This window comes from Polyergus mexicanus, unplaced genomic scaffold (genome assembly GCF_030449975.1).
Source record: "Polyergus mexicanus isolate NDT 795.1 unplaced genomic scaffold, iyPolMexi1.0 SCAF_17, whole genome shotgun sequence".
Lineage (NCBI taxonomy): Eukaryota > Metazoa > Arthropoda > Insecta > Hymenoptera > Formicidae > Polyergus > Polyergus mexicanus.
Window position 1 is genome coordinate 6148145 of NW_027223337.1, and position 14819 is coordinate 6162963.

Sequence of the window (14819 nt, forward strand, 5' to 3'; positions counted from 1 at the left end):
AAGAGGATAGAGAAGGGATAAGGATAAAGGGACTCGCCTGTTTGTGCGAGGAAGAGCGAGAGCGGTGCGAAGGAAGGTGAAGAGAAAAGGCAGAGGGTTGGTGAGACCACATGCCGTGAACACCCCCCCTAGTGGCATCGAAACGTGACGGGATTGTCGAGACCTTTGCGTCAAGTTTCGTATCCCCTCGCCTTCTTCTTGCCCTTTTTTTTTTTTTATCGTTTCTTCCCGAACGTATTTCTTGAATTTTCGCACAAGAAAGCTGCGGACTTTCGCACTTTGGCCAGATATCGCGTGTAAATACACAAACCGTATTGTTTCACTCGTAAATACTGGCTTATTCAAAAAAGAGAACTTCCTATCTATTGATGATACACACGTTAGGAGAATTATAAACAAACAAACAGTGTAGAAAATTGTTGTTTCGTAAAAGAATACCATTATTTGTTAAAATAATAAGTAAACGAGGAAAATAATTTTTTTATATCATACGGCTTATCCAAAAATATTCTTCCGCATAGATCTTAATAATCAAACTTTCAATATTCAAACTTCCAAACTATCTTTTCTCTCTTTCCTCTCTCTCTCTCTTTTGCTTTTTTCCTGAAATTTATTTTTTAAAACTCATGTTTTTGAATTTTTCTTAGCGCTCTGTATATTTATAATTTATTGTTATACAATAAATTTAGACAGTCTTCAATAAGTACAAGAAATTTTAATTTTGAGAAATACTTTAGTTATTATATTAATAAAAACGAATATTGCAAGTCTCTGACACCCATATTAAGTTAGCCCCCCCACCAACGCCAAATTAAATCAAATACATCAAATAATTTAGTGCTAATTATGTGCTAATTAGTTGCCGTAGTCCGAATTTTGTTGCTCAAACCGTTTAGCAGGAATTTACATTCAAAGTGGGGGGTGCTAGCTTGACGTTAAGCCAGCCCCCCCCCCATAGTGAAAAAAATATATAGAATGCTCGAATCAAAAAATAAAATACACTAGAATTTGTTGCTATTTTGTTGCTCTAAAATAACATAAAAATATTTTTAAAAAAGTATATAATTTAATTAATACCACTATATACTCAGTCTCGCCGCGCCGTACCATTCACTTGCGCGAAGTAAAAGTAAATAAAAAAATGTATCGCTCGCATGTATTTGGTACTAAAATAATCTGTGGACAATATACTGTCGAAATATATGAGAAACTGAATTTGTTGCTCGTCTTAAAGTATTAAAAATCGATACTTTGTCGTCGCGGACCCTATACGACGCGCTCTTATATTATATAAATTAACTAAAAGAATTTGTTGCTCGCATGTTTTTGGTATTAAAATAATCTGTAAAGTATCGATTTTTAATACTTTAAGACGAGCAACAAATTCAGTTTCTTATATATTTCGATAGTACATCGTCCACAGATTATTTTAGTACCAAATACATGCGAGCGATACATTTTTTTATTTACTTTTACTTCGCGCAAGTGAATGGTACGGCGCGGCGAGACTGAGTATATAGTGGTATTAATTAAATTATATACTTTTTTAAAAATATTTTTATGTTATTTTAGAGCAACAAAATACACAACAAATAATACGTCTCGATAATCGCGCTTGTGTGAAGAGCGTTACGGAAAATTTAGGCTGGACGGATAGGTGGGGGGAGGGGAGAGGAATGTCGTCGAATATCTCTTCCAAGAACAGGAGCGAGCGAGTTTTTTGCGAGAAAAAAATCGTGCGCCAAAAAACCTTCGCGATACAAACAAGGATAAGATAACGAAGCTCGAGCGATACTTTTGCAATCTCGCGATTATATTTTCTGGCGAAATTATACATATAATTGAAAAAGAATCATATATTTTAAAAGAATATTAAAGTATATTGAAATACGAAACGTGTGAAAAACGCGACGCGAAACTTCACCAATTGTAAAATTTCTCATTTAGCTGTTGGTACTCGTGGTTTCTCGCGGCATTTCAGAGACATCGATTAACGTTGACATGTCACCCTTAATTGGATTTCAGTAACATCCATAGTTTTAAAACTAACCAATCACCAATCAAGAATCGAATAACCGTGATTGGTCAATTTTACAACCATGAATATTATTAAACCTGACGTGTAAAATTAGTCGACTAACTGTCGACTAACCGAACACATTTTTTTTTTCTCTTAAATAAGAATATTTTATTAGGAATGTTCATATGTGGTGTGTGAGCTGCTTTTCAGATATATTCCTCCTCGAATCTTACACATTCTATTCAACGATTATTCTCGTTGTATTATCGTTTCGCCATGAAAATTGATCGAGATTTTGTAATATAAGCTCTCTCTCTCTCTCTTTCTCTCGAGCCGCGCTTCTTTGTTTATATCTGAATGTTTTCATCCAACTTTTTTGAACGCTTCTGTACCGAGACGTTCGGCGACGCGGTCCTCCCCTCTCCTCACCTACCCGTCCAGCCTAAATTTTCCGTAATCGTGTCAGTCTCTTCACACAAGCGCGAGTCTCGAGACGAATTACGGTCGCGCTCCGTGTTTCTCGCGTCTTTTTATCCGTCGAAAGTGAGATCCGCGTACGAACGAGTGTCGGGGGGGTCTTGTATCGAATAACAGGCGATTATCCGAGTGTAATATATTAACCCGTGTAATCGTGATTAAGGCATCTTTCGATATATATATACTCGCAAACGACAAGATTTTTCCCACGCATCTTTTATCTATCGAAAATGAATTTCGCATCCGAACGAATATTCGAAATATCCGAATCGAGAGTAATTTGTAGTTTTGATATATCGACTTTATAATACGATACAACGATCGATGAATACATTATTTAACATATTTTTAGGCGCTGAAATAATTTACTCGCTGTCGTATATAATAATATTGCGTTGAAAATATAAGCGCGTCGCGTTCCACACGTTTCTGCTTTAATATTCTTTAATATTGTTTTCAAATGTAATCCTTTTTTCAGAGTTATATTCACAATTTCATAAATCGAGATCGCAAATGAGCGTCGCTCGAGCTAGTTTCATTTATTTCGCGCAGGATTTTTCGCGTACGGTTTATTTCTTGGAAGGGACGCGCTCGCTCCTTTTCCTGGAACGGATATTCGACGACGCGTTCCCCCCTCCCCATCTACTACTACTCAACCTGCCTAAATTTTCCGTAACCGTTACAGTAACCGTCGTATTGCATTAGCTGCGAGATTGAAATATTCTTTCCGTATTTCTCGCCTTTTTTTATCCATCACAAGTTTATCCCGTGTATAAAGTGGATGTCGTGAGTATCGGGAATGTCGATTAGAATCACGGAAAATCGTCTCCGTCCATTTATTAATACGCGATTATATGTTCTTTCGTGTTTATAATCGGCATGGAAATAATTTTACCGCGTCATTGCATATGGCGGATTTTGGACTACGAGTGAAATAGTGATTATGAGAATAGTGATTATGCACGAGTGGACAAATTGATAGACTGTCTCGTCTCAATTTGAAGCGAAGGGAGCAACCGGAAACGGAAGGGATCTCGCGATGACCAGATGCGGAAAGAAGTGAGCCATGCAAGGGCGGTGCATCGGTCGGTCAGTAGAATTTATTATTAAACATTTAAAATTGTCAATATAATTTTTAGTTTATGGAAACAATAGTATTGAAAAATCGGGTTTTTTTTTTATTAATGATTTATAGCTCATGTATAAATATTTAGAATTATAACTGACCATATTATCTTTGCCTTGATTATTTCTATTATTCGTCATTGATGATTACTGATGATTTCATAATTATAATCGTTGAGCGCATTAATTTTACTATTTTATTAGCATTCGAAATCATCATTAATACGATTACATTTTATTTAACTCTGATCACTCTGTAATCTTAACATCCTTAACGCGTCATTTTTAGAGAATGAAAATTATCAAACATGTGCATTAACAAAATTAATCATATAAATATTTAGAATTAAAACTGACCATATTATTTTTGCCTTGATTATTTCTATTATTCGTCATTGATGATTACTGATGATTTCATAATTATAATCGTTGAGCGCATTAATTTTACTATTTTATTAGCATTCGAAATCATCATTAATACGATTACATTTTATTTAACTCTGATCACTCTGTAATCTTAACATCCTTAACGCGTCATTTTTAGAGAATGAAAATTATCAAACATGTGCATTAACGAAATTAACAATATGCGTGTCAATTTATTTTTTAATTTATGGAAACGATGATATTGAAAAATCGAGTTGTTTTTTGATTAATTATTTATAATCTGATAATCATATAAATATTTAGAATTAAAACTGACCATATTATCTTTGCCTTGATTATTTCTATTATTCATCATTGATGATTATTAATGATTTCATAATTATAATCGTTGAGCGCATTAATTTTACTATTTTATTAGCATTCGAAATCATCATTAATACGATTACATTTTATTTAACTCTGATCACTCTGTAATCTTAACATATATCTTTAACGCGTCATTCTTAAAAAAGCAAGAGGAGCAACAAATTCAGTTTCTTATATATTTCGATAGTATATTGTCCACGGATTATTTTAATACCAAAAACATGCGAGCAACAAATTCTTTTAGTTAATTTATATAATATAAGAGCGCGTCGTATAGGGTCCTCGGCGACAAAGTATCGATTTTTAATACTTTAAGACGAGCAACAAATTCAGTTTCTCATATATTTCGACAGTATATTGTCCACAGATTATTTCAGTACCAAATACATGCGAGCGATACATTTTTTTATTTACTTTTACTTCGCGCAAGTGAATGGTACGGCGCGGCGAGACTGAGTATATAGTGGTATTAATTAAATAATATACTTTTTTAAAAATATTTTTGTTATTTTAGAGCAACAAAATAGCAACAAATTCTAGTGTATTTTATTTTTTGATTCGAGCTTTATATATATTTTTTTCACTATGGGGGGGGGGGGGCTGGCTTAACGTCAAGCTAGTACCCCCCACTTTGACTGTAAATTCCTGCTAAACGGTTTGAGCAACAAAATTCGGACTACGGCAACTAATTAGCACATAATTAGCACTAAATTATTTGATGTATTTGATTTAATTTGGCGTTGGTGGAGGGGCTAACTTAATATGGGTGTCTCACTACAATATTTCATGTATACAATAAATTCATTATTAACAAATAAACAATTTTATTAATATATTTATAAATATACTTCAACATGTATTTTATAATATGCCGACGTACTAATAATTCCGCGTTATATAAAAAGGCTAAACTTTTTCGTGAAAAAGCTAATTACGAAAAACCTGTGTGACATAATTACATATTCTCGAAAACATTATATTTGTTAATCTCGAATACATTTTGTTCGACACATATAGATTCACTCGCATTATGTCATGGAGCCGAGCCAGTGCACCGCAAAACGCACTAAGCGCGCGTATTGTTCCAAACGCAAAGTCGATGTTTCGGTCACGGTCTCTCGGCATTATCGCGCCTATAATTAATCAAAATTACTCTGTCAGCGATTGGGACGCAAACAGCAATTCGGTCATTAGCCGTAGCGCTGTTAATTGCGACGGGCGTTAATTAGAAACTCCGATGTGCTCTATTCTCCGTTCGAATACATCGCGGTATACAGAATTACGTTATGCGCCGTACGCGATGTACGATTGACGCGTATTCGTAAATGTTAATCTTTGCGCGATCGGAAGACCTTTTCCTTTATCTCTCTTTGACGAATACTTACAGATCGCGTACGAGATCGAGTTAAAAACTGTTACCTAAATTTCCTGACAAGCTCCAATCGACGCGAATCGTTTTCCTCGTAATACCAGTCACTTGATTGCACTTTATTTAATTCTTCCTGAAAAGAAATGACGACTTCGCTCGATTCACGTTATTAAGAGAATTTTTTGTTTGAACATTAAAGATTTCTTCTCGAAATTACTTTATATCCCATAAACTGGGATGATCCGTTGAATGATATAGTATACGTATGTACATATATACTATATTTGTACATTATTTCAAAATATATACAATATTTATGCACAATTCCGATGTAAACAATGTCATAGAATTCTATACATTTGTAAATTTAATTAAGTCTCTATTTTATGGAAATGTATTATTTTTTATATTGTTTCTCTTATATATTAATCTTATATTACATAATTACATCAGTACGCACATCATTACCAGCGATTATCCTTCCTTGACGGTTCTCTATTTTTTTGTTCCCTTTAATTTTTTCCGTAGACATAAAAAGAATTGCAAAGAAAAACAAAATGAAAAGCACAAATTATAAATTATATTTAATTAATTCTTAATATTATGATTACTCATAAGTATTATCGACTATCCCTCGCCGTTGAATCTCCTATGCGTTTCTCTTTCTCCCCCCAATCTCGTCGGTGATGGTTCACAACACTCGAGTAAGATCCTGACAATAATTATTATCGTCAAATAACAGACCGCATTCAGTTGTCCGGGTGAGTTTGCGAAACAAAGAAGATAGGAGTGAAAGAGAGAGAGAGAGAGAGAGAGAGAGAGAGAGAGAGAGAGAGAGAGAGAGAGAGAGAGAGAAAATGAGGGGCAGCCGCGATAATATGGCCGCTCGTAATTGGCTATATTGTTCCTATGAATTGATATGTCATTAATATTGATTGGCTGCGAATCGCGGAGTTTGCGTCGAGCGTGGTTGAGTTAAGGGGAGCTGACGGGGTAGAAGCGACGCGCGGGGCAGATATTTCCAGCGGCGAGACAGGACTTCATCAGAGGCGAGAGAGAGAGAGAGAGAGAGACGTCGGCTGGTTCAAACTAGAAGAAGAGAGCGGGACATATGCATGAAGAGGAAAGACAACGTATCTCGTGGAACGGCGAGGGGAAGGAGGCAGGAAGGGAAAATACGATCGGGCCATGATGCATGCGTTATCCCGCGGATGCGCAACGCGAGCGAGCCGCATAATGCGATTCGTTCGTCACAACTGGTTTTCGGTTGGCGCCTCTTTTGATCGTCCGCTTCGACCAGCCGTATCGATGAACAATATCGTTACTTTGTTTCGACCCTCAAAGGCTTAAGCGTGATCGCGGCACAACATACAGTATGGGTCATGCATTTCGACGTAAGCGCGATTCGATATTCCAGTAGAACGATCATTTGCAGTGATATCGCTGACGAAATAAAAATAAGAAAGCCTTTTGAAATTTGCCGGCGAAAGATATCAAACTTGCTTTTAAAGAGAATAAAGAAACATAACCAACAGCGTATATATGCATAAGTCTTCTCTTGAAAAATCTCTTCGAAAAGTATCCGAGGACATCTCATAAAGGCTCGTAGAAATGTTTTACCGAAAAAATTTGATTTTTTCTCCAATACATAACTCAGTATCAAAGAGATTAAAGAAAATATGCTTATTTACTGTTAGCTCATAACACGGAGCGACGTTTCAAAATACTATTCTCAATATTCTGCGCGTCGCAACAACATCGATTTTTCATCGATCTTCGTCGCGTTAGACTCATCGATTGAAATCTTGTATGGTATATCGTAACATATTATGTATGCGCGATGTGGCCCATCGAATCTCGACGCTTCTTTGAATAGATATTTTACAGAGCTGTCCTTTAGATAGGTAAAGTCAGCAAAAGTCAAGAGACGTGGTGTGGGGGGAGAAGCGAGCGGAAACATAAAACAGGAACTGTCCTGGTACTAGATAGATAAAAGGTGAAACACAGATAGAGAAAGAATGAGGAAGAAGAAAAGTAAGAAAAAGAAAAGAAGAGGAGAACAGAAATTAGCAAGACATACATGATACGTGAAAGACAAAGAAAGAAATAAGCGGAGCGAGAACGAAAAAGACATAAAGGAACAGACATGATTCTTAGGAAGAGCTAGCAAGAGATAGATGGCACTTGAAAGACAAAGAAAGGACCAAGGTATAAGATGAAATGAGAATGAAAGAGAAGGAAAGAAAAAGAGGGACAAAAACTCTTCTTGTAGAAACTAACAAGAGACATTAAAAATAGAGGGAGGTATAATCTACATCGAATAAGAGAACTAAAGAGAAGGGAGAATAGATTACACACACACACAGGAAGACAGGAAAGACAAGAAGGCAATTAAATTAGAAGAGAAAATGCGGAAACAAGTTAGCTAGAGATAGATGAAAAGCAAAAAATAAAGATAGAAACAAATTATTGCAGAAAATAAGTGCGAAGAAGATAGAGAAAAAAGCAGGAATAGATATGATTCTTAGCAGGAATTAGACAGGGCGAGACAGATTGAATGTAAAAGACAAAAAGAGAGAGAAGAAAAAGAGAAAAAGATAAGAAAACAGAGAATAAAACAGACTCCCTGTACAAGTTGGTACGAGACAGATAAAAGATGTAAGAGAGGAGAAGAAAATAAGATACAAAAGAATGAGAGCGAAAGAGAAAGATAAAAGAGTGAGACAGATGAAACTACTGGCTGGGAATTGGTAAGAGACAGACGAAGGAAAGACAGGAAAGAAGACGGCTACAGGAGAGAGAATAAAAGCAGCAGCGAGGAAGGGAGAAAGAAAGATTAGCGGAGTAAAGGAAACTTCCAGAGTACGAGATGTACGAAAGGCGAAAGAACGGGACAGGAACAAGCTACAAGAGGAACAGGCAACCGAGTAAAGAGTAGACCCTGAAGAGGAGTCGAATGGTGGATGTGGCAGCATGACAAGGACAGAGAGCGGAGAGACATGAACCAGAAGAGATAGAATAATGTAGCGAGGCGGAGATAAAAAGAGAGAGCGCGATATGTTCGTTCTCGATCCTCGTGAGCGAGAGAGAATATTGCGAGGAGCCCAACACGAACGGGAACAAGAGGGATACCGTAATTTTTCAACAGTGTGGCGCTCAGAATTTTAATGGCTTGTCGAGAGTGCGAGAGGGATGGAGCGGGGACAGACGAGGGTTGGGTCCTAAGAGGCGGAATATGCGAGCGAGAGAGCGAGATAATGCGACCGGTGAATGAGGACCAGACCGTGAAAGAAATAAACCCGCATATAAACATGAGCCCCGAAGAGCCTCCTTGGCTTCTCTCTCTCTCTCTCTCTCTCTCTCTCTCTCTTTCGCGTCCCCTCATTTCTTCCACCGGAATCCTTTATTATTGATACGACCGACTACTCTCGTGCAGGGGGAATCCTGTACATACTTTACTTGCTACTACCATCTTTGTCTCCTCAAATCCTTTAGAGAGACTTTTTTTCCTAAAAATACTTTAATAAACGTCACGGAATAATATCCCTGATTCTGATTGCTTCCGCGATGCTTCAGTAAAATTGATTGTTCCGGCCGAAAGTGTAATAACTGTAATAATGTAAGAAACGATCGCTTTATAAAAGAATTTTTAGAAAAACGAGTTTGAAAAATAAAATAAAATACAGATATATATGTAGCAGGTAGAATAGTCAAGCGTGAACATCATTTTTTTTTTTTTTTTTTTTTTTTTTTTTTTTTTTTTTTTTTAAATAAAATAATACATATTTTGTAATTCCCATCAATTTATATAGATATAAAAATTTATTTTGTATAAAAAAAACGAAAATCGATAGCTCATAATTGTTACTTTTGGATATTTTTTGCTAGGACATAGCGTTGAATAACCAAATTTCAATGTTATTTTTTATGCTTTTTTTTTTAGTAGTTACAAAAAACAAAAACTCTCTTTCATTTGATAATTCGATACACGAGTGGCCTTTCTCAAAAACAACTAATTAAACTAACATTTTTCACGTTAGATCTTTACACATATATTATAATTTAAACATTTTGACATAAAGTGTGACATTACCTTATTAGAGGATCTCTATTCTTCTCTTCCTGCTTTCCCTCTTGTTGGTTCCCCTTCTGCTTCTCGTTGGGATTAGCTCGCGTCGATCGCTCGCAACCCCACTCGGAGGATTAATTGATTTACATTCATTAATGCGCCCGGGGCGAGTATTATCGATATAATGCCGGAAGAGAGATCGGCATTTTCACGTCGTATTAAAATTTTTTTTTAAACAAAGACGTACTATAGCCAATTTAACTATCCATCTTGTTATGTAAATCATAATAAAATCAAAATTAACCATATTAATAGATCTTACCCTGGGAATTCCGTGATAACGGAGCATAGGGTTGATAAAAACCATGATTTGGATTGGGAAAATATATGGGTTTTGGACAATGAGCCTTGCTACACGAGAAGACTCACTTTCGAAATATTATTTATTAAGAGACAAAAATTGGGTTTAAATTTGCAGAGCGACACAGAGTTACTTGATCCGTCTTATTTACCGATCATCGATAAGCTTGAAAAGATTTGAATTTCACAAGCATATTTTCGTGTCTTATACTTGCTTGCTTGCTTGCCTCGTTGATCTCTCTTTATTCGTACGCGTTTGTCTCCCGCGCTCGCGGGATAGCGAGAGTCTGGCTGCGGAGCGTCACTGTCACGCGAATCCCGCTGCATGACTTTAATCATGCCTGGAATGGAAACTCCGTGGGTGAGTCGCGGTCTGCTAAAATTTGGAATTATTATCCTCGCCCCTCGTTATTCCACCGTTATTTCAAAAAAATTTCAGGCCATTGTTTGACTATCGTTTCCTCCTGCAAGTTTTTGGGAAAACTTTGTGGCGAATGATGAGGTTCGACATATATTAGCGCGCCTTTCGAGTGTCGAGGAGCAATTTTTGACATTGTTTTGTTTTACCCATTGACCGTTTGTATTTTATCTAATTTATATATTACGTATTTATATTTTTCTCATTGAAAAGAGTCCAGTCGAGGACAGAAAAACGTTTGATTATTTATATGATTATTTTGATCATTCATAACGACAGTTATTTATTGCGATCTGTGTCTTGTTGATTATTTATGAGAATTTTAATTTTTACATTGTGTTATTTATGTTTGCTCGAGTTGTTTGTTGCGAGAATTCTAATGTAATGGCTTTCCGTTAAGACACCAGCGTGCGCCCATTATTCAATATCGTTCCTTAAGCCTATTTTTTATTATTTATTATATTATAATAAACTCAATTATTTCTCTAGAGATATTTTGCTTGCGTGTATACAAAGAGGTATAAAGGTTTTTTTTTTTTTTTTTGCAAAGAGCTGAGATTTTAATGAAAGTACTTGTCTTAATCCGTTGTGTTGAAAAAAGTTCGTATTTCGGAGTACTCTTATTCGAAATGTGCTATTAATCTTAATGATGGTTTCTTGGAGTTATTTGGATTTTTCTTTAACGAAAATTTAATGAGAAGTCATTATTTATCTCTCGTACTTCGACATGAAATATCTTGGTAATTAAGTTCTGAAATTAAAATCTTACAAAAGCAAGATTTCTTTGAATAAGTAATTAAACAAAGTTTCACGATAAAAAGTCTTTTACAACTCTAATATCTCTTTAATTCCTTAAAATTCGAAATCACTTTATCACTCAAAATCATTGGATGCCTCGACGCGTTTTTTAAGAGAAATTTAACTTCAAGTTAATTTCAAGCTTATTAAAGAATTTAGAAATAAAATGACGATTTGTGTAGCCTATATATTATTTTAAGCAGCCGTTTTATGCTTTAGCCATAAATATGAGCCTCGTGACAAATGGCGATATTTTAAGATATGAATGCTTTCTCTTCGGCATCGAATGTAGTGTCAATATCTTATTTCGATATCGATATCGATGCTAAGCATTGATACATTGCCCCCATACGACACAGTCGTTGCGTTGAGCGCGGAAAGCGGAAGGCGAATAAATACGTTAATCGCGCTCGTTGAGAGCAAGTAGCCGGCTGACGTGCCCTACAACCCGGCGACACTCGGGAGTTACGGCGGTGATAAATCATGTCCTTATCGTACTGCCATTAAGGCGTTTTATATGCAACGTTTCGGGCGGGAGGAAAAAACAGCCAAGGGAAGGGCTGAATTCTGTCGTTAATACACTTTCGTTCGTGAGACGTAACGCTAAGACGTAATGAAATATTCCGCCGCAGATAACAATTTATATCGGCATGCCACGAGAATGATCGTACAAAGATTCTCTCTCTTTCTCGCTTTATTTTCTTTCATCGATGATGTCGAATTTACCTCTACGGAAATATTACGGTTCTAGCAATCGATTACAAAGTTCTTTGTGAAATAAAATTTTAAAATGCGAATCAAAAGCTAGAGAACATTGCTGCTAATTAAAAGACGGAAGAAAGAGTCGATGCATCCTGTATAGAGAGAGAGAGAGAGAGAAAATATATTCTTTGTCGACATCTCGGTATACGCTATTTTATCAAGCGGGAACTGCAATACGACTTTTAATTACGGCCGACTATTAATTATGACATCGGACACGACGACAGAAAGGAAAATATCGAAACAGTCCTAAATCGAATCGCTAAATCTTCCGCGGCATCTGCGAACATCTGCCAACATCTGCGAGAATATATCTCGCGCGTTCTGCTCTATTCCATCCGCGAGAGGATCGACAAGGCCACGCCCATCCGGATATCGATTCGTTGACAGCGTCGGTTTTCGCTCGCTGGCACCACCGGGCACGCTGAACCTGGAGCAGGATTTACGAAGAAATCAGAATCCTCGCCGCCGGGACTATCGGCCGCGAACGTTACGGGACTATTCGCGAACGACGCCGTCTCGAATTGCCTCGTATTTACGGCGTGCAAGAGACTATCGCAAAATTTCTTGGCAAAGAGCACTCAAGTTTAAAGATAAAGCGCCGCAACGAATAAACTACACGATACATGCAAAATTGTTGTTTGAAATTTAGTCAAATTTCCAAGAAATCTAAAAATAAATGTCTTAAATCTTAAATTAAAAGATATTGAAAATAAAAAATTACAGAAGATTTAACATATATGTACATTGGGCGAAGATAATATATTTGTGTATATGAAATATTGATATATATATATATATATATATATATTCAAATACTTAGAGTATTTTGTATATCATGTAGTCAAAAGATTTCAGCGTTTTTTACATTTATAAGAGTGACACTTTTTAAACTCTTGAAAAATTGTGTGAAAAATACTGAAAACGTTTCATTGCAATCACGGACATTTGAATTCAAAATCAAAATTTAGCACTCAAGCTGATTTTTTAGAAATTTTTTTTTAAGCTAAATAACAAGAAGAAATGCTTGAACGCGCGCTGAAACTTTTCACGATAGTTTTATAAATGCGATGGCATTCATGTGCGTGTCGTATATTAAAAGCGCTAATCTAGATGATTTCACGCGATAAAATATTAAATGCTGCCAAAATTCGCATAAATAGAGAATTTTGGAATATTTAACGAACGGATGTACATGTCGAGCTGGCTTTAGACAAATAAACATTTAGCGCTGAATACGCGATGTAAATCAGCGCGAGCCAATGTTTACGCAGACGATTAATAGTCAATTCAAATTACGCGTTGCCCAACATGCTGTCAACTTCACGCCAATTTTATCCTGTAATCCCGCGTTTGCATTACACGTCGATGAGTTGTTGAATCCCGTTGAAAGCATTTCGTCGCGCGTAATCGGAGATTTTACGCCGTCAAACTTTGTAAAATTGTAAAAACTGCTATTGTAAAGATACCAGATGTTAAGTACCTTCGCGAATTCTCTCGTTTATCGAAATGAGAGAAAAATATCAGAGGTTTTATCGCTATTTTCTATTTAAATTATTCGCCTTGGGTTAATCGCGAGCTTTCACAAATTACGATTGTAACTCGTGGCGAATAAATTTGTAAACTCGTCACCAAGCGCAAAAACTGTCACGATATACTCGCGAGCGTGGTCGTGTCTTTATAGATACAGTTATCTCATTTCCTCTTTCTTGTTGAAACGAAATTTTCCTCGCGCGGTGCAAGAGGTATACGGAGGGAGCTAAAAGTCTCGCGGTGCGCCGTTATGACGGATCACGTTGTGTAAGCTTCAGGGCGAATAAGTGCAGAGCAGAGAGAATGTGAAAGCGTTCGAGGGTGAATGAACGTAGGCGGGAGTTAAAAGAGGGACGAAGGGTCGGTGAGATAGCAATGGAATGAGGAAGAGATAGAGAAAGGGGGGGAGGGGGGAAGGGAGGGAAAAGGAGAGCGAGAAGGGAGGATAGAGTTTGTTTCATTGAGGGGTGTTTCATATCGACCGCCACTTGGCTCCGCCTATCGCGAACACGAGCCCTCTATCCTCTTCCCTCTTCTCTCATTCTCTCTCTCTCTCTCTTGCTCATCTCTTCAATCCTCGCGATCTCTCTCACTCTATGTTTCCTTCCAAACCCCATCAAATGCAAACAACGGACGTGAATCTGCCCGCTAACCTCCACTTGATAACAACGATTACAACCGGTGACTCTCGCGATACAACTTCGGGTTCGTGTTTCCCCTTTTCCTGCCTCCCGCATCCACTACGACAGTACCCGCTCCCAAAACCGACACACGATATTGCTTTACACATACGATCGAATCTCGCTTCTTTCTACGACGATGATATTTCTTGTTAACAAAATATTATACTTTGTTTTCCATCATATAACGGGAAAGTCACGTAACATGTATTTCCGATCGACGTCTAAGGACGAAAAATTCGATTCGCGTATGTAGAGACGCTTCTTTCCTTATCGTGCGATTGAGATTATTCTCTAAAAAAAAAAAAAAAATGGTGTAAATTTATATCACGAAAGAAAATATTGCGTAAAACGTAATTATACCTTTTCGTATCTCACTTCTTTTTAATACCGCAACAATGACCGTTATCCATTGTACGCGATCTTTCTACACATCCTGCGCTCATCAATTTATC

At 36.8% G+C, this 14819-nt stretch overlaps 1 protein-coding gene across 2 annotated transcripts in view; it reads left to right on the forward strand.

The window, feature by feature from the left end:
• Positions 1–14819, forward strand: part of LOC138940712 (zinc finger protein 608) — a 189384-nt gene that overhangs the window by 19405 nt on the left and 155160 nt on the right. The window contains exon 1 of one of the 2 annotated variants that reach the window (XM_070309840.1): positions 3041–3586. The exons of the other annotated variant lie outside the window; for it this stretch is intronic. The gene's annotated coding sequence lies outside the window, so the exon portion shown is untranslated. Of the gene's footprint in view, positions 1–3040; positions 3587–14819 lie in introns of those variants that run through there. 2 annotated transcript variants of the gene reach the window in all.